Here is an 18,544-nt window from a genome sequence, read left to right on the forward strand (position 1 = left end):
AACAGGTTACCTGTTTTTTCCACTATGGAAAATTAATCTAATGGGTGAGTAACAGGAACAGATCAGGCTGCTAATACAGAGACAACTTATTGCTTCCCTCATACTCATCTCCATTTTCTTCTTGGATAGTACTTAATATTTTAAGAAATTCTTTGCAGTTTTCCTTTCTTTAAAGGGAAGGTACATATGAATTGGAATTTCAGTGTTGCAAACCATATGTCAGTTCTGGGAAAATGCCTCTGATGGTACTCCAGCATTTGTGGTGCAATATGAGTGAAACAGCCATACAGTACTCCATGAGTAACAAAACAGGCTTTTGAACTGGAAAATTTTAGCAAATATTCTAAAATAGCTTTGTCAGTGATCAAAAGAAAAGAAAAGAAAAAATAGGTGTAGTAGTACAACAGATGTTTGTATTGGCATCCTACAGCAGAAATGCATTCAGTAAGAAGACACAGAAGAAATTCAATGTACGTTAAAATCAGGTAAGACAATAATTTATTTATTTAGAATTTATAAAGTCATTAGGAGCAAAATAACTCTACAGTTTGTTTGAATTACAGGAGTATTTGATATGTGGTAGTATTTGTTCAATATTTGTAGTTCAAAAAGATTTAGTTTGTCTAGACTGGAGAAGAAGAATGTTTGGAGGCCTTAGGTAGGAAGGAGCTCATTGTCTCTGTTCAGGATGAGTTAAAGAGTTTCAGGCTTCAGACTGAGTAAAGAGTGACATCTGAAAGATATTTTTTCCTTTTTTCTTATTTAAAGGTGGCCTTTGAACAAATTACCTGAAAAAAAATATTCTTCCCATTATTCTGTCTAAGAAAATGTTAGAAAAACATTTAATGCCAGAAATTGAACTGTTTCTACCATAGGAAAAGGATATGAAGAAAGAAGACCCCATCCAGCCCTATTTGTTTTGTGAAACTGTGGCTGCTATTTCTTAATATTGTTTTGAGTTATACAAGACTACATCTGGGTTTTGGTCTACCTTTGCTCTATCTGTCAGTGAAACGAATTCCAGAAGGGTAAAACTCTCCATCCCCAAAAAATGTTTTGCCCAAAGTCCCATGGATTATAAGTGATGTGCTTTTATTTTTCTATATTGATTGTGTAATTATGTAAAGCTGTACTGTTACAGACCATATTTTCTTGAAAATGTCTGTATGGAATTCAGGCTTGACCATGGTTAACTAAAGTTGTGAAAGAATCCCTGTTTAAGGCAATAGTTCTTTTCTGAAAACAGGGTTTCATTGTTATATCTACTGCTATATTTAGCTAACTATGTATTTTGCTCTTGCTCAGTTGTGTCATTCCACTTGTGTTTTATGATGCCAAGTAGTTTACATACATAAATCCCTCTGAAGAAAAGGCTGAAGTTTTCTGAACTGCTTTTGTAATTTTGTAATTGTAATGTAGATTTTGCCTTCTGAAGTCACTTAGGCTTCATAAAAAAATATTTTCTTCAGTGTCTCTTTGGAAAGACCTGCTAGTGTTAAACGTGGGTGAGGTGCACACAACTGCAGATGTGAGTAGGATGAGGACTGTGTGACAACAAAACCCCAAGCTCAGAGAGCTGCTCAGTTTATTCTGTTTGTCCTTCTTGAGTTTGCTGCAGAGAGAGGGGCTGTTCTTGTCCTCCTGCGTGCATATGAATTCTACAAGTTGCTGAGAGGGAAAGTCAAATTGGGATGATGAGAAAAAAGGAAGATGGGTGAGATGTGAATGCTGGAGGGACAGTGGAGTACAGGGAGATTATCTGTACTGGTGTTGACACACCGTGGTCAGCTGGTTAATGTGGGGAGAAAATTGACTTTTCTGTGGTAATCTTTCACTGCCCTGAAAAGATATATGTGACTTTAAACATTGTGAAGACATTGAATTAATATTCGCTGCATGCAGAGATTATGAATACTCAAGTTGACACTATACAGAGCTTCTGAATGATTTCAGATAAAAAAATCTATTATAACTAGCCAAAAGGTTCTTTCTGAAGAGAAAGGCTGGTACAGAAGTGGTTTTCTGGTAGCTGTTTTTCTTATGAAAGAGTTAATGTGAAAAAGTCTGGTTTCTGTCTTCACTGTTTTCCTCACAGGACAGTTACTTGACAACTTAGAATAAACCCCAGGGAGCCAGTGCAAAAGTCCAATGGTTTTCACTGGTTTTTATATCACTGTTTTTAGAAGGATAACATGTTATGTAAGGAAATTGATGCCTTCTGTAAAAACTCCCATTAAAGGACTAAAGCAGAGCCTGGATTCTTAAAGATTTTACCTTCCACTTCTGTTTGCCAGAGCTAGTGAGTTCACATCCTAGTCTATACCTATACCTATACCTATACCTATACCTATACCTATACCTATACCTATACCTATACCTATACCTATACCTATACCTATACCTATACCTATACCTATACCTATACCTGTACCTCTCTGGTCAAAGGGTAAATCCTAATGAGAAATGTCCAAAATACTTCCTTTTCTGTTCAGCTGTGTTCTTTTGACCATGTGCTCACATCTTCATGCGCACACAAAGTAGCTGTATTCTGGGGTTTTTTTCCCCTCAGTTTTGTGCCCCAATTTTTATTTAGGCAATTACTGGAACCTGTAAAACCAGGTGTGTTCACAAATGACAGTAGCTAAAACATGAGCAAAAAAGCATCCTTTCTGCTTCCATAAGGATGTCACAGCTGCTGTGGAGTGGGCTGCTCCACAGGAGCAAGACAGGATCCAGGAGTCGCTGTGAGGTTGGCAGGGCCATGCCCTCCTGTGGCAGGAAAGGACCACAGCTGAGAATCTGGGCATGGATGCAGTTCCCAAGAAGATGGGAGCTGTAAAGCTACCACAGTGAGGTCAGGCTGCAGAACATTATCAACATTATCAACGCATTATCAACAAAGTCTCTGGGTTTCAAACAGGGGTCTCTACATCCTGGAGCATGAGGCCAGCAGTGTGAAAAAGCTTTAGGATCCAGTGGGGGCCCGTGTGGCCATGGTCTGAGAAGCCTCTACTGGTGGTGGAGGCTTCAAGGTGTTTGTGCAGCAGGCAAGGAGTACACTTAGTAAAATCCTTGAGGGTTTTAAACTCTCAGAAGCATCAAGCTCCTGGAGGCAGGGCACCACCCAAGGGGTGTTTCTGAGAGGCAGCATAATTTCTTTGAATCTGTTTTTTTGAGAAATGAAGGGAAAAAGGGATATCATCCTGTGTATAGTTTTGTTCTGACTCAGATCATACCCAAATTTTAAGAGCACCTGAACTTCCCAGAAACCTCAGAACCCGTTCTGATCATCTCTGTAAGAAGGCTTGCTCTGCCACTCATATTGTTCTTTTGAACAAAAATAATTGATTTTTGCACGAGTCCTTTTCAGGAAACACGTCATTCTCTTGTGGTTGTAACTGAACTTTACAGCACAGAATATATATATTAAAAAAAAAACCAAAAAACTTTCACCGTAGAGAAAAGCAGGACTTTCAAGCTGTAATGAGGCAGAAAAAATTGAAACAGGTAAAAGCCCTGAATGCTGAGATAACCCTTTTTTACATTTACTTCGTACATCCACAAAGATAACGACTTCTTTGTTGTGGTGTGGACTTACTGGTAACAGGAAGGGATAAAAGCAGACAGTTTTAAAATCTTTCTCTTCAGACAGTGGTTAGACCATAACAGGAATATTAGTTGATAATAGTGTGGTTTATTTATAAATTCAATACTAAGTTTCAGTGTGCTACCTGATGCTTCAGTGTGAAAAAATATTGCTATGGATGTAGGTCATGAGCATGGTAATGAGCTTCATATCACTTGTTTTAGATGTTGAATCTCTTTCCAGGCAGTGATGTAGCTCATGTTACATTCAGGTAAAAGATCTAATACCAACAATGCAAGGCTTTTTAGTTTCTCATCAGAGAAGCTTTTTTATTTTTTATATATTTATCCATACCTCACTATACACAGTTAAGAGTAAGGATATTATTTGGACAAAATTTTTTGTGGAGAAGCAGCTGCATTGCCAAAACCACATCAATATAAAAGTCTTAATGGATTCCAGGAACTGGTGTGTGTAGTCTGTTTGTCCCCTCCTAAGTGGCTTTTACTTCAGGCAGTTTGCCACAGAGATGGGGTTCTAGCCTCAGCTGGACACAACAAAGTGAAAATTAACATCTCCTTGTTCCTGGTGATACCCTACAGGGAGAAAACAGAACTTTGTTGAAAGTGTAAGCACAGTTTCGTTTATGGATTGAGATTGTGGCCATGCCATAACATGAAAACAAATAGATTTGACATTTTATACCCTTATGTTCACATGTACAGTGGAAACTACCTTTTCTATGTACCTGGTAGGAAATAAGTCCTGCCTTAAATACAGTGGTTGAGTGTTGAGCTTATTAAATTGCGCTTTGAACAGCTTGAAATTGGTTCCATACCAGTGAAACTGCTCAGAGATAAAGATGGCTTGATGTTTTTAACTGTTGGATGTTAAACTGTCTTGGTAGTAAATCAAAGTTCTGGCTGCAATTTAGAGCAAGTCATGGGCTAGCCATAGAGGTCAAAGACCCCACTGCTAAGGCACAAGGATGGGAAAAAGGAATCAATGAATAATTCACAATCCAAGACTTCCTCTTCTCCTGCCTTCTTGTATACAGGTGATGCAAAGTCCGTTTTTCAAAATATGTTGTGACACAGCTGAAAAAATGCTCATAGTCTTTACCTATGCAGAACGCATAGCAAAAGTAAATACAAATGCTATTTTTTGCCTTGTGTTGTATTTATGGGTTTAAAGTTCAGTATAAAATCTGCATGAAGCCAAGGGATGGACATGAAAAGGCTTAAGGGACCTGGCCTGAGTCAGAGTAAAAAAGTCCCTTTCTTCAGAGGTGTCTTGGATGTTTTATTACTGTTACTGGAACAGTAATATGGGGCTCAGAAACCTGGTAATTCAGTAATGCAACAAAGCCGTGGCATTAAGCATGTTCTTCCTGCCCTGCTTTGGCAGCAATTCCCTGGAAGTGAACAGCAGGGGTTTTCAGCAGGTACCACTGCCTCAGCCTCAGGAATCCAGAACTGAGTCAGCAGCACCTCTTGCTATGACCCTGCTCAACCCTCGCTGAGATTAGGGCATTGCCCCTCTGTTCTTTAGCCTCAGGCATCTTCATCCAAGGATCTCTTCTGACACAAAACCAAACCAGCTGCGCTGAGCCCTGGACTCAGTAGTGTCCCAGGAGCTCTGAGGTAGGTGCAAGGGTTTTGCTTTCAGCATCTGAAAGCTCTTGTCACTCCTCAGAGGAGTATTTAGGGTCCTACTTCAAAATGGCTGTGTGCATGTTACGTTAATGCTTTGTGTGAGTGCTGATCCCTTGCAGCATTTGTGAATTGGGCTGGCTCCTTCTGAAGTTGTTCTTTGGATGGTACTGAACTTTGAGAATTGTATTGTGGGCCATTGCTTCTTAGATTTTAACATTTTTCATATAATTTTTTTAATCTTTTTAAATTATGCTTCAGGGCTGTCTGGGTGAAACTATCAGGACTCATCAGTTTTTTCCTCACTTCCTCTCATTTTCATCAAATCTCCAAACACCCCAAAGAACCACCCTAAAGTGAGATACATTGAGAATCCCTTTTTACCTTCTGCCTGTATTTCACTATTTATCTCCTGCCTTCAAAATCACTAGATTTTCCTACAGCTTGTGGCTTCTCAGCCCTGAGGATCAGCTGTATCCAGAAAGGATGACAGGCACCTGGGAGGAATGAGTCAAATGGAAAGGAAGTCAAATGCTTGGTGTAGATGAGTAAACAGTCCTACTGGGGAGTTCAGAAACGAGATGGAAGGCCAAGGACTGAAGATAACCTTTTTGATTTCTGAAAAAATTGTTGAGATAGGGGGAGGGAGAGGGGAAGGGCATGCTGGTAAAAATAATTGTGAGTACAAGTGGAAGAAAGAATTACTGGATGTCAGAGCACATCGCCTACTCTGGGACTGCAGATACACATATTTCCATCCAAAGCTGTATTCTGTCAGTCTTGATATTTGCTGACCAAAACCCCAAACTCTTCCATTATTGTAACACCAGTGCTCCTGCTCATGGCTGATAAGCACAAGCTTTTCATCTCTGAATCATCAACTGAAAATTTTATCTCAGGACTGAATAAATCCTCATGTATTCAGGGAAAAGGGGAAGGAATGTACATGGAGATAGGGTCAAAAAGCTATTAATTGATATCAATAGTTTATTTCTCATTCTTTCCTTCATGATTACGTTGTTTCTTGATAAATAGAATGCAGCTCCAAAGAGCAGGGTAGAAACAGATTTGCAAGAAGTAGTTCTTAGGGTTGATTTCTGGGGAAAAAAAAAAAAACAAAAACAAAACATAAAAAAACCCCAAACAGCCCAAAACATAAAACCCCACAGATCGGGAGAGTTTGGGGAGCCGAGGTCCTGCGGAGGCAGGGATGGCAGCTCCTGTGAGGTCACGGCACCATCTGGTGGGACCTGCTCGTCCCTGCAGCTTCCACATCCCTCGTGTGATACCAGCTCCTCGGAGAGTTCTTGCATTTTGCCCACGGCTGGTCTTTCAGTGGAGCCCAGATACACCCGCAGCTCCGTCCATGGTCGGGCAGAGATGTAGCCAAGTCTTCAAAACTTTGTCTCCAGGTTTCAGAAGGATGGGGCACGGGTGAGGTCAAGTGCACTCCAGGCTCATCCCCTTGCACATTGATTCTGTAGATACTGAGCCAAAATTGTGCCTAGTCTTGTGTGCAGACACAAAAGAAATGGAATTGTGGGGCTGGGAGTGCATTAATGAAGCTCCTGCTCTAATGAGCAGTATCAACAAAACCTGTTTTTTTAGCATGTATGATTGACATTAGTAGTCCTTTGCATCCACAGAGGAAAGTAGAGCCAAGGTAGCCTAGAAATAGGCATCCTCTGACCGAGGTCAAAGGAAGAGGAGGAATATGGTTATGTACTTAAAGAGCAAGCTTTCTCACAGTGTTTGTGCAAGGGGAGAGTGGTTTTCATGCCATTATCTCCTAGTTTCCACAGTTTGACATTCCAAACTACTTTTTAAAGTGTCATTTTACATTTAATGAGTGCTGACTTTCCCTGTGGTTTTTCCTGTTGTTCTGGAAACATTTAGCTTGCAGTCTATATCTCTGTGCTGCAGCTGCCACAATATCCTTCAGAGAAGGATTCTCCTACATCTTGCAACAGCAGCATGACGTGTCGGTGCAGCTGCCTGGGATTCTTCCACCAGGTCATATTCCAAACTGTTGATGAGGCTGGATTGTTTCATTTCACTGGAGGGAAGTCTTTTGTGGATACATGAAACTGGTTTACGTTCAACCCATATGACCTCAGATCCTCTTTTAAATTGCATTAATTGGTTCTTTTTAATTATAGCTTGAACTTTCTTATTCACTTATTTTTTGCTCTTCAGAGAAAGTTTTCCATCCCTGTAGTTGCAGGAAAAGGTTTCAAGGTATGGATCTCAGTGAATGACAACCCATAAAGTAATTATCTAAGAAACAAATATTAAATAAATAATTTAAAAACACCTCTTAGTACTTATCTAGGATTTCTAGATGCATGAGACTGGCAGTAGGACTTCCAGGTAAAAGTGTGTAAGAATAAAAAAAGCATTTTTTGTCCCATTTGCTAATTCTGCCACATTTAATTTGAAAGATCTCTACACATAGCTAGCAATATTACAAACTTCAACTGCTAAAGCATCAGTTGCACCAACTGGTAACTAACTCAGACTCTTGTTTCAATTTTTCTAATGTGTACACCCACAGAAATGTCATAGTTGCATCAATTTATGAGAAATGGAGATGGAGAGAGAAAATCTCTTTTATACTCATCTGTTATCAGATTTCATCTAAGCTTCAGTCTAAAGCAGTTCAGTTTCATAGACTGAGTATACCAAGGCTTATTTTGGGAACTTACATCCTGAGTATATGCTCAGCAATGGCTGTAATGAGTTTAACTCATTAAAAAGCCTATGAGCTAAGACTTGCCTTTGTGAAGTAAGTCAGGAGAATGGGATTCAGCTCATATGAATTAAACAATCTAAAATGCAAGAGTCTGGATTAATTCTAACAGCTGGGGAGTGATAGACACTTCTAGCTGGAAAAAAGATTTAATTTCTTGCCAAGGAGGGAGAGAGGGAGAGGGGGAGAGGAGGGAGGCAGGTCCCTGCTGGTGATTAAAGTTTTCTAGCATCTGACAGTCAAAGCAGGGCCCAGACAGGTCCTGGAAGACATCTCAGCCCCTCCAAGTCACAGTTTCATCTGCCCTGAGAGAGGCATGCTTCAATTTAGCATTGGGTTCATGGGGCAACAGTTTGAAAATTCAATCTGTGGGACAGAGCCCTACATAACATCCAGCCCAAAGCCTACTGAAAGGGGAAAAGCTGGAGACAGTATGGCTAAAAAGCAAATACTTAGAAGTCAGCTCATTTGATTTTCCTGAAGCTGGCCAACAACAGAGGAACATTGCAGACCCTTGGAGAAGCATCTGGCTTGGCTGTCCCTCCTGCTGTGCCTCTTCCCTTCCCTGGGACAGCCGGAACAGAAGGATGTTTGTGGTGCCAGCTGTTGCTGTAAGGAAAGGACAGCACAGCTCTTCAGAAGTTGGGAAGCAGGAAGTTCTGCACAGGAGGAGGATCTTGCAGCTGGTGGGACCAAAGTTTCAGGATTTGATGCTCATGAAGGTCCATGCTCTTGTAGAGGGTGTCAGTCAAGGCTTCTACACGTGTGATTAGCCTACCGAATAATTAAATTTAAATGTATATTCAGTGTAGCTTAATGAGCTGCAATTGGTGATGCACTGGCCTTATTTTTTATCCTACTTGCTCATATTTCTTCTCCTTTATAAATGTAGGTATACCCTAATGCTTCCTCAGTAGGAAATGCAAACAAAATGTGTCATAAAATTGCTGATTTCAAAAACACACCTCATTTTTCTCCATTGTTACAAAAAACAATAGATGGAGCTGAAATCTGCAGGAAGTATGCCTTATCATCCACGGCCATGGGCCCGTTAAACATTCAGCCTCTCACATTTGAGGTATGTTTCTAAGAACAGAGGTTACAAACAGATTACTTGATATGTTATTAAAAGCTGAGGCAGCCACTCCTATCTGTGTGTGGAAGTTGAGAAGCAAGCTCAATAATGTCCCCACGTCTGAGGTGAAGCAGGAGAAATCTGCAGGATAGAAAATCCAGGATAAATTAGTTCATGCTTTGGGAACTGGGGAAACAAAATATTTTGCTCTTGTGGAAGCTGACATGAGCTCAGAGATTTCAAAATTTAGCTGTCACTGCAAGTTCATAATCCTTACATTTCCATAAAGTCCTTAAATTAAGGTTAAAGATACTTCAACATTAGATGTGGAAAAATAAGTCAAACCCCATTAAAGATTGTTTTAGATCTTAGCCTTTTCACAAAGCCATAGTGCCCAACTACATAGGAAACAAAGAATTTCTTGAATATTTTCCTTTTTGCTTTTCTCATTTGGCTTCTAGCTGCTTCTTAGGAGTTTGTTCAGTGCTGAATTGGTCAATGAGAACTGAAGAAAATGCTGCTGCAGATGCTTTTGGACTGAATTTTAGCTCCCAGTAAGCCAAGCAGGCTTGTTTTTCTTTCATTGGATCCAGCATCCCCAAAGGTGTCCGGGCCATGTAGAGAAGAAGTGGCTCACTGTGGACCAGCAGGTTGGCCACCTTAACTGGCACAGCTATTGCTGCTTCCCACGTCTCCATTAGAGCTACAAAAATATTTTACACAAGCCAAGTGACCTCAGCCACTCCTCACACGGCCTCCCCTCTAGGTCCTTCACCATTTTCATTGCCCTCCCTTGGACGCTTTATAATGGTTTTATATCTTTCTTGTATTGTGGTGCCCAACAGTTAGCTAATGACACCTGCATTTGTGGCTTCAGGAGCTCAGCATCATGGCAGAAGCCACCAGGAAGCACCATTACCTCTGTTCTCTCATACTGGCCCAAGAATCCCTCGACACCTCCCTAACCTTTCAGCAGCAGGAGCTGTGGCAAGTAAAAATCAGAATTTCTGAGATGACAAGGTCCTCTTCATAGGATTGATGAAAAAAGTGAAAACCCACGTAATGCACAGGGAGGAAACCCAGGGAGGGAGGGAGGGACTTTCCCCACAGTCACATGGGGATGGTGCTTTTCAATCTCCAAATCCCTCTCACCTCTCTCCTCCAGTTTCTGTTGTGACAAACTGTGGGGTGAGAAGCAGCAAGCAGTGACCCCTGCAGACCTTCACAGGGGTGATGGGAGTCACAGGAAAATGGGCAGCTGGATGGTGTAAAAGCAGAGGTTGCCTTTAGGCTGATTGCCCATCTCTGTTCTTGAGAATGACATAGAGCAAGGCAGGTGCCACAAAGCTGTTCCCAGCACAGAGTTAGCAAGTGCTTCCCCTCCAGGGAAAGAAACAATACCTTGACTCAGAGTAAAAACATGCATTAAAGGAAATTTTTAATTGGTGGAACAGCTATTCAGAGTGCCTAAGAGAACACAATCTTGTGATACATTATCTACCAACACCTGAATTGCTATTACAAGTAGGACACATATTACATACCACAGAAAATGACTATTAAAAATATTTATGGATGAAAATGTATACTCTTTTCTGAGATGAAAATGAATAAGTGAAAAGGTTTCTGATTTGTAAGAGCATTTGTTCCTTAAAAATATATAATATATAAATTAAAAAAAAAAAGGGTTTATTCTTTACTCATTTGGCTTTCTTCCATAAAAAAGGACCTTCTTTTTTTACTTTGTAAAGCAATTTGAGTAGAGATCACCAAATCCATCATACAGCTGTTGCAGCATTAGGTAAAAACCAAAACAAATGAGATGCCCAAGGCCAAAAAGCTGCACACTGCCCTGTCAGTCCTCTGCTTGCCAATTCCCCTGCCAGCCCAGGCTTCTGGCAGGAGTCCTGTAGCTGTCTGATGCCTTGGGCTCCCTTTGTGAAGCTCCCCCTTAAACTGATCAGCAGCCCTTCGTTTTACAGCACAAGTGCCTGCTGTCCCCAGCAAAGAGCCAGCTCCTCAGCCCCACTCTGTGCTATATGCGTGAAACAGTGATAACAATAACCCAGTTAGCCTATATTGCCAAACTGAGGAGTTTGTTTGGGGTTATATAAGCTTTTGTTGGCATTAAACAGTCTCCACTTTGATCCTGTGGTTGTTATTGTGCTGCAAAGAGTTTCAATGAAAGGCACAAATGAAGATCTGCAGATATATTCCTGACATGTGCATTGTCAATGAAGATATACTGAGAACTTCCTGAAGAAAGAATTACAGAACTGAAAATGCATTTAATCTGGAATAGATACACATTTCATGATTTTCTGGGGACCTGGAAAGACTGCTATTTCAGAGCTCCATTTGCAAAAAAGACAGCAAACTGCTCTGTGCCAGAACAATTGCAGCTTCTTTGGAGGACAGTTACCATCACAAAATAGCTCAGTATGATCTTTCTTGGCATCATCACACTCCAGCACATGAATGTCTCTGAATTAGAAATGCAAGGTGTACATTAGTGCAGGCTCCCTGCACCCTACTGGACTACATTTCTTGGGCTTAAAAAAATTCTTCCGAAGCTTCTTTCCCTTTTGCATTCCTAAAGGAAATGACTCAAGACAATACAATAAACATCCAGACACGGAGCAAAGAAATATCTGGACTGAGAGCAAAAATACATTGTTGCCTGGGTCAAGGGTAAGTGCCAATGAGCTGACAGAACCTGCAGTTAAAAACTGAATGGCAGAAAGATACAGGGATTATCTTCAATCTGTCTATGTAAATTTAGTTTCCTCTTTGCAATCAGTGGTTGCGCTGTTGATCATTGAGTGTTAACACATAGCACATACATTTCCTAATGATGTTTGTGCTTTATCAGCCATTTCCGGGCACAGCCCGCCATGTTATGCACCCCCAAAAATCTGAAGTTTACAGTAAAGCACAGCACAGCAGTAAATCAACCTGGTGCTCTGCATCTCTCCTCCCTCCAGGCACTGGCCTTACAGCCTCACCTGCTGCCCAAGGTTTGCTCCCAGGGAGCCTCAGCCACAAAAGCATCCCATAGGGCTGTAGCTGTGCCTATGGGAGCCCGAGCTGAGCCACAGCAGGAGCACTGTGGCTGTGCAAGCCAGCAGGTCTGCGTGTGAGGCTGCCACTCCTCTGGAAACCTGCAGCTAAAAGGACACCTGTCACAGCAAGGTCCCAGACAGCTCCTCCCCAGCTGACTGGGCACTCCTATAAAACCTTCCCGACACCTGCTGCTCAACTCCTCACTTCCCAGTGCCCTTCCAACACAGGAGCCATAAGCAAGCAGGCTTTTGCCTGAGTCACCTCGATGTAGGTGCCCTGCCCTGAATGGGAGAATTCCGAATGCACAGCTTTGCAAGCGACGGCAATGAGGATGTCAGGAGCAAGGCTATAGCCCCATGAGGATGCCAGGAATACTGGAATCATTCCAGAAACTGCCATGGCATTACTTGCACCTTAGCAGAACTGGGAACATAATTTGACCCTCACTTTTTGTGTGTGTGTTGTGGTTTCAGGAGTAATTGCACGACTAAAAGTACAAGACTGATGCATTTCTCATAGGAATAGAATCCAAGTTCCTGATTTAAACTGCACTACAGAGCCCTTTGGAAATATGCATGACCTAACCTCCTCCTCTCACACACCCCATTCTCTTTTTCAAGAAATGCCACAAAATATTTTTGTAACTTGCTGAAAAGATTTCTTAGCAAATGTGTGTCTGGAAAAATCAAGAGCTTTTCTGAGTGTAATAGCCACGCAATAAATAATTAATGAGTATAAGATCATCTGGCTTTTTTTATTTTCCTCTTTTTCTTAAAAAGGAGGGGTAGAAACAGACTTGTCTTGAGACAGAGGTGACACCTTTAAGCAATAGTGCATGATAATTTAAGAAATTGGGTGGAGTACTTCCTTCCTGCATTCTGTAATGAGTGAGAAGTGAGAGACAAATAAGACATTTTATATAATGTCTGAAAAACAACCTTTGAACAGTTAAAAAGAAAAAAAAAAAGGTGCTTTCCCACCTCTTTAGTGGGCCTAATCCTGAGTCTTCTTAAAGACCTAGATGACAACCCCCCTGTCTTGGTAGGCAGAATTGTTGGTGCTGGCCAGTTCGTAACTCTTTCACCTGTTATTTTCTCTTCTTGCTCAGTAGGCAGGCTTGCTTCTTGCACACCTTGTCTTGGGGGTAAAAACAGATTTGTCTCCAATGTATTTTTGGTGGCAGTCAAGATTTGACAACGTCTGCTTACCCAAACATGGGTGAATACATTTTCCCAGCAGCTGTGTGATGCAAGATGGGGACAAAGGGGAAAAAAACACAACCAAAGCCTGCAGGGTTTTGCACCATCCTGTGTGCAACAGCCACAACCTCCTTTTTCAGCACCCTCTGCTTGAGAGCAGATGGCTGCTATGAAGCATCCAGTGGCCATATTTCAGTTTTTCACATGTAAATCTGGGCAACAAATTTAAAAAAAAAACAACTTTTCAAATAACTTTAAAAAAAACACCTTGAAACACTTCAGTTGATAAAGCAAAAGGCAAAACCAAATCCAAAGCATTATATTATGGGTTTTTTCAACTGCATAAGATACTTTGCTTCCCTAGGTATTGACTTTTGCAGGAGCTGACCATTTTCCTGCTGGTTTTCTCCAAGAGTTAGATAGAGTGGTTACAAGGATCTGGGAAGATGGTCAGCCTGAGGAAATGCTTTCCCACTTACTGCCCACTAGCCACTAAAGTGTCTGGGCTGGCTACTGAGGTCTGGCAGGAAAAGTCTGGTGGATAAGGGACCAAACAGCCTTGATAACTAGGGACTGGGGGAGCAAAGTGCATCCCATTGTAAGAGATCAGGTGTGTGACCACTTGAGGAATCTGATTGTGCGTAAGGCTATGGGACTTGATGAGATGCATTCCAGAGTCCTGAGGGAATTGGCCACTGTAGTTGCCAAACCACTCTCTATGATAATCCAGAAGTCATGACAATCAGGTGAATTTCCTGGTAACTGAAAAAAGGGAAAACATTCTACCCATCTTTAAAAAAGATAGAGAGGACTGTGGGAACTATGACCTGTGAGTTTTACCTCTGTGCCTGGGAAGATCTTGGAGCAGATCCTCCCAGAAGCTGTGCTGAGACACATAGAGGGCAGAGAGGTGACTCAGGACAGTCTGCACAGCTTCACCAAAGGCAAGCTCTGCCTGAATATCCACAAGGCTTTTGTCAGTGGAGTGACTACAGCAATGGACAAGGGAAGAGATATTGTCTGTTTGGAGTTCTGTAAGGCCTTTGACATGGTCCCTTCCTGCATCCTTTCTAAGCAGGAGACAGGTGGACTCAAAGGGTGGATTGTTCAGTGGAGTTGGAATTGGTTGGATGAGCTCATCCTGTCCTAGTAACACAGCTTTGATCAAAGCCTTGCCCATACTGATTTCAGCTGGTCAGTCCCTAGTGTATCAAGGCATGATCCCAGAAACTGATACCCAAGAATATGTCTGCTTTGGTTGGCATGGTTATACTGGCATCTCCTAGGAACTCTGGGGCAGAGACCCAAGACAGAGTTCAGTACTGGAGTAACACTCAATTCCTTCTACCATAAGTGTTGGGGGACCCCTTCTTTCTGCAAGGCCACAGAGATTTGTCTCTTGAGGTGACCCACACTTTGGGAGGGCTTCAGAGCAATGGAGGATGTGGCCATGTCTGCCTATTCTTAGCTCAAACAGGTTGCAAAATGGCAACTTCTGACTACATTTTCTCCCAACCCAAGTTACTGTGGGTAAATTTCTGATCACTCTGCTTGTCTCTGTCTGATAGAAAGTTCCCTCTGTGCAACACAGTAACCTGATAGACCTGGATCCTGCCTCCTTCCAACACTTCTCCCACAGAATTAACACCTGAGGTTCTCAGTCCTGAGTCTGGGCCTTAGGCTGAAATTGAGATGCATTTTTTTTAAAAAATTACAAATGACAAACAGAATTGGACTTTACACAACTGGTGGAAAAATACTTCCAATAACTACACACTAGGTAAGAAATCCTGATCCCTGTACCTTTTTTTTTCTCCTCCTTTACAATGACTGGAAAATTAAGGAGACTCATTTATGTAGGGTTAACACCCTGAAATAAAAATAAGAGCAAGGGGAAGTCACTTTTAAAGGCTGACTGTGTATCAGGATTATCAAACTGAAATCTGCCTTGTAAGTGTTAGTCAGACCAGCAGTCTGTCAGCAAACATGCAATTTTCTGAACTATTTCAAAGGCAGTTAAAGGTTTTCTCAAAGTTGAGTCAATCCAAGCTAAGGCTCTAGCTGCTTTGTGCTATGCAGGTGGATTTATTCACACTGAGCTTTTGAACCGTCACAATGGAGGCAGTGATCAAACCATCAATGACAGAGTGATTAGAACCTTAAAAACACTGCCATGGTGAGGATCAGAGATAAAAATTTCATTATTTTCTACTAGAACAAGAAATGTGTACTTTATCTGGTGCTGATTAAATTTTAAATTTCTGACCAGAGGCATTTCTTCATTTGAGATTTTTATTTTTTCCTAAATATGTTTTTAGGGAGTCTAGAGACAGCTAGATTCACAGGAGTGCTATGAGGTGGTAGCTACAGACCTGGTAACAGAGCTCTGGTGTTTCACAAAGTGGGGTTTAGTTTTTGTTCCTATTCCAAGCATCACCTCCCTCCCAGGAGCAGTCACCAGTCATCGGACCACAGATTTATTTTGCACTGAGAGTATTTCAGGATTTTGTACAACATTAAACAGGAAAGACAAATGCTGCATCTGAACTTGTACTCTGATGTACGCCACAATGCATCTGACGAACCTGGTTATTCCTGATTTGTAGGCTGTGCCCCCTGCTTCATCCTACCTAAGGGCTTTTCCTCCTTTTCTCTGCTCCCTTGCTTCTCCACCCCCCTTGCACATCATGGAGTATTAACTCTCCTCTGCCATCTGTCATCACTCTCCCTCTCTTCCTTCACAGACTTTTTCTCACCTCTTGTCTGCCCTAAGGTCTCATTCACCTGAACCTTTGCTGCAAGAAAACCATATGCCAGGAGTCTGCTTTGGAGAATCCCTCCAGATTTGCATAGAAACCAAGGAAGTGTGAGTGTGTTTGGAGGGGGAGGAGATGTTGAGGCTCTGAAAGTCTTGAGACAGTTTGGTTCAGAGGTGTGACTGGGATAGTCACCTTAGTGTAAAAGTAGGAAGTTTCCCTGGCTGTGGTAGAACAGATGTAGTTGGAGAGATCCTGGTCCCAAAAGGCTCTGCAGTCCAGTGAGGACTTCAGAGGATGGAAGGCCCATCTCAAACAAAGCAAAGACCCATATCATGTACTACTATCATTGCCACTCAATTAGGCAGCAGCTCTCATTTCCTATGACAGAAATTTCCTACACTGAAATGAAAATATATCAGTTTGAAAACACTGACATGAATGTTTTTGCTTTGAGTTTTTTCCCATTCATTTGCTCTTGGGCAACATTACACGAACCTGCAATTTGGGAGTTGAATAACTGACAGACAAAAAGTTTTGACCCTTGGAGACTGTGACACTGTGGAAAGAACCAGGTCACATCTCCTGTGCAAGGAAAAACTGTTAGGTATGTTTTCTTTCTTACCATACCATCCCTCCATGGGCCTAGAACATCTGTAATGACTCTAATTAGAAGTAATTGGCAAGATATCTGCTTATTCCTTAAGAGCTCATAGGAATGTCTCCTTTCTGGAGAGCTCCACAGGTGATTTCATGTTAGCACTAAAATGAACAATCAGTGATAACTGAGGAATGTGTACTGGCATCATAGCACACGGGTCAACAGTATTGGGCAAAAATGAGTTTTGCACCCGGACCATGAGCACCAAAGTCATGTATTCCGTCTGCCATGTATTCTGCCTTTCCTATCACTGTTGGCATCACAACTCAGTTCTGAGTTCTGAGAGTGGGTGGATGTTACACAGATTGGAGATAATCAGATTGGTTTTGAATTAGGGGTCTCCTCATTCTTTTCACTGTTTTCCTGCCTGCCATTCATCCCTCAAAAAAGTTCACCTTGCTATGGGACAATTCATGCCATGGTTATCTCACCTGTCTAAAATGGACCAAGCATCTGAGCCCTGGAGATCTGCTCAAGACCTCCTGGTGCTGGATGACAGAGAAGTAGAAGTTCTCAGAAAACCCTTCTCCTTTCCTTCACCTTGCTATGATATAGGATAGATTCTCCAGACTGTCTTTCCTCCCTCTCTGTTCTGCTTGTCTTCCTTCCACAGTTCTGGGACTCCTTCTCTCAGCCTCCCTTGCTCCTGCCACCTTCTCTCACTTCCACACAGATTTACCCTTCCATCTTCTCACTCCCAAATGGCAGGACTTCTTTTTGGAGACTGCCTACTGTCACACTCCCATATCACTGTACTTACAGACTTCTCACCACCACCTGTGCAAGCTGCTGATCTCTTTGTGCCCCAGTGCAGCTAAAGCTGAGCTCCAACCAGAGCTGCACAGCTCAGCTCAAGATGAGATGAGGAACCCCTTGGGAAGGCAGAATGACAGCTTGCATGTCTCTTGCTTTCCTGTCACAGCTAACATTGTGCCATGTCCTCTCACTGCTAGACTTTCCTCTGCTCATGGAATGACAGGCTAGGTCCATCAGAGAGACCCCAGAGCAGGCCTGTATTTAGCCTGCATTTCTGCATTCCTCCAGACCCTCCTCTGCTGCAGAAGAGAATCTAATGTTTGCTTCTCTGGGAATTGCTGCTAATGAATGATAACATTCAGCCTTAGTGCAGCTCCCCAAAACCGTTTATTTTTTCTCTTTTTTTTAATGCAAAGGAATTGTTATGGCCTGAGGCTGGGTAGCCCTCAGCCCTTGTGCAAATCAGATCCCCATCTGCATCTGCTTCCTCTGGGCTCCAGGAACCAGAGCCACATTCAGGTCAACCTCAAGGCTGTTGCGGATTGGCCCTAGAGGGAGACCTCTGCACTGGAGAGATACTGAGGAGTTTTATAACATCACTTAGGGAAAAAAAAATAAGATGCTAAAATATCTTACACAAAAGTCATGTCCCTGTCTCCCAGGAGAACTTAGCTGAATTGCAGGTTTTTTACCAACAAAGTATTTTACCCAAATAGTCATAGATTGCTTGAGACAGCTCCAGGGAAGACTCTCAAAGTGAACTCCAGAGCCTGCTGAGCTCAGCGAAAAGCTAAATGTGGACTCCACCCAAAGGAAATGCACCTATAAAAATTCACACTGTTGCTCGTAGTCATTCTGAAAGACATGACTGATCTTTAGAAGGATGCTTTCTTAGCACTTAATTGCTTTCTGAGGAAATTGTAGCATGGCCAAATCAATGTCATCAAATTGATTACCTTGTAGAAGTAGTAATTATTATTATTAAGTTTATTATTAATATTATTATTATTATTATTGTTATTATTAAATAGTTCTATTTCCATTATA

This window comes from Catharus ustulatus, chromosome 2 (genome assembly GCF_009819885.2).
Source record: "Catharus ustulatus isolate bCatUst1 chromosome 2, bCatUst1.pri.v2, whole genome shotgun sequence".
Lineage (NCBI taxonomy): Eukaryota > Metazoa > Chordata > Aves > Passeriformes > Turdidae > Catharus > Catharus ustulatus.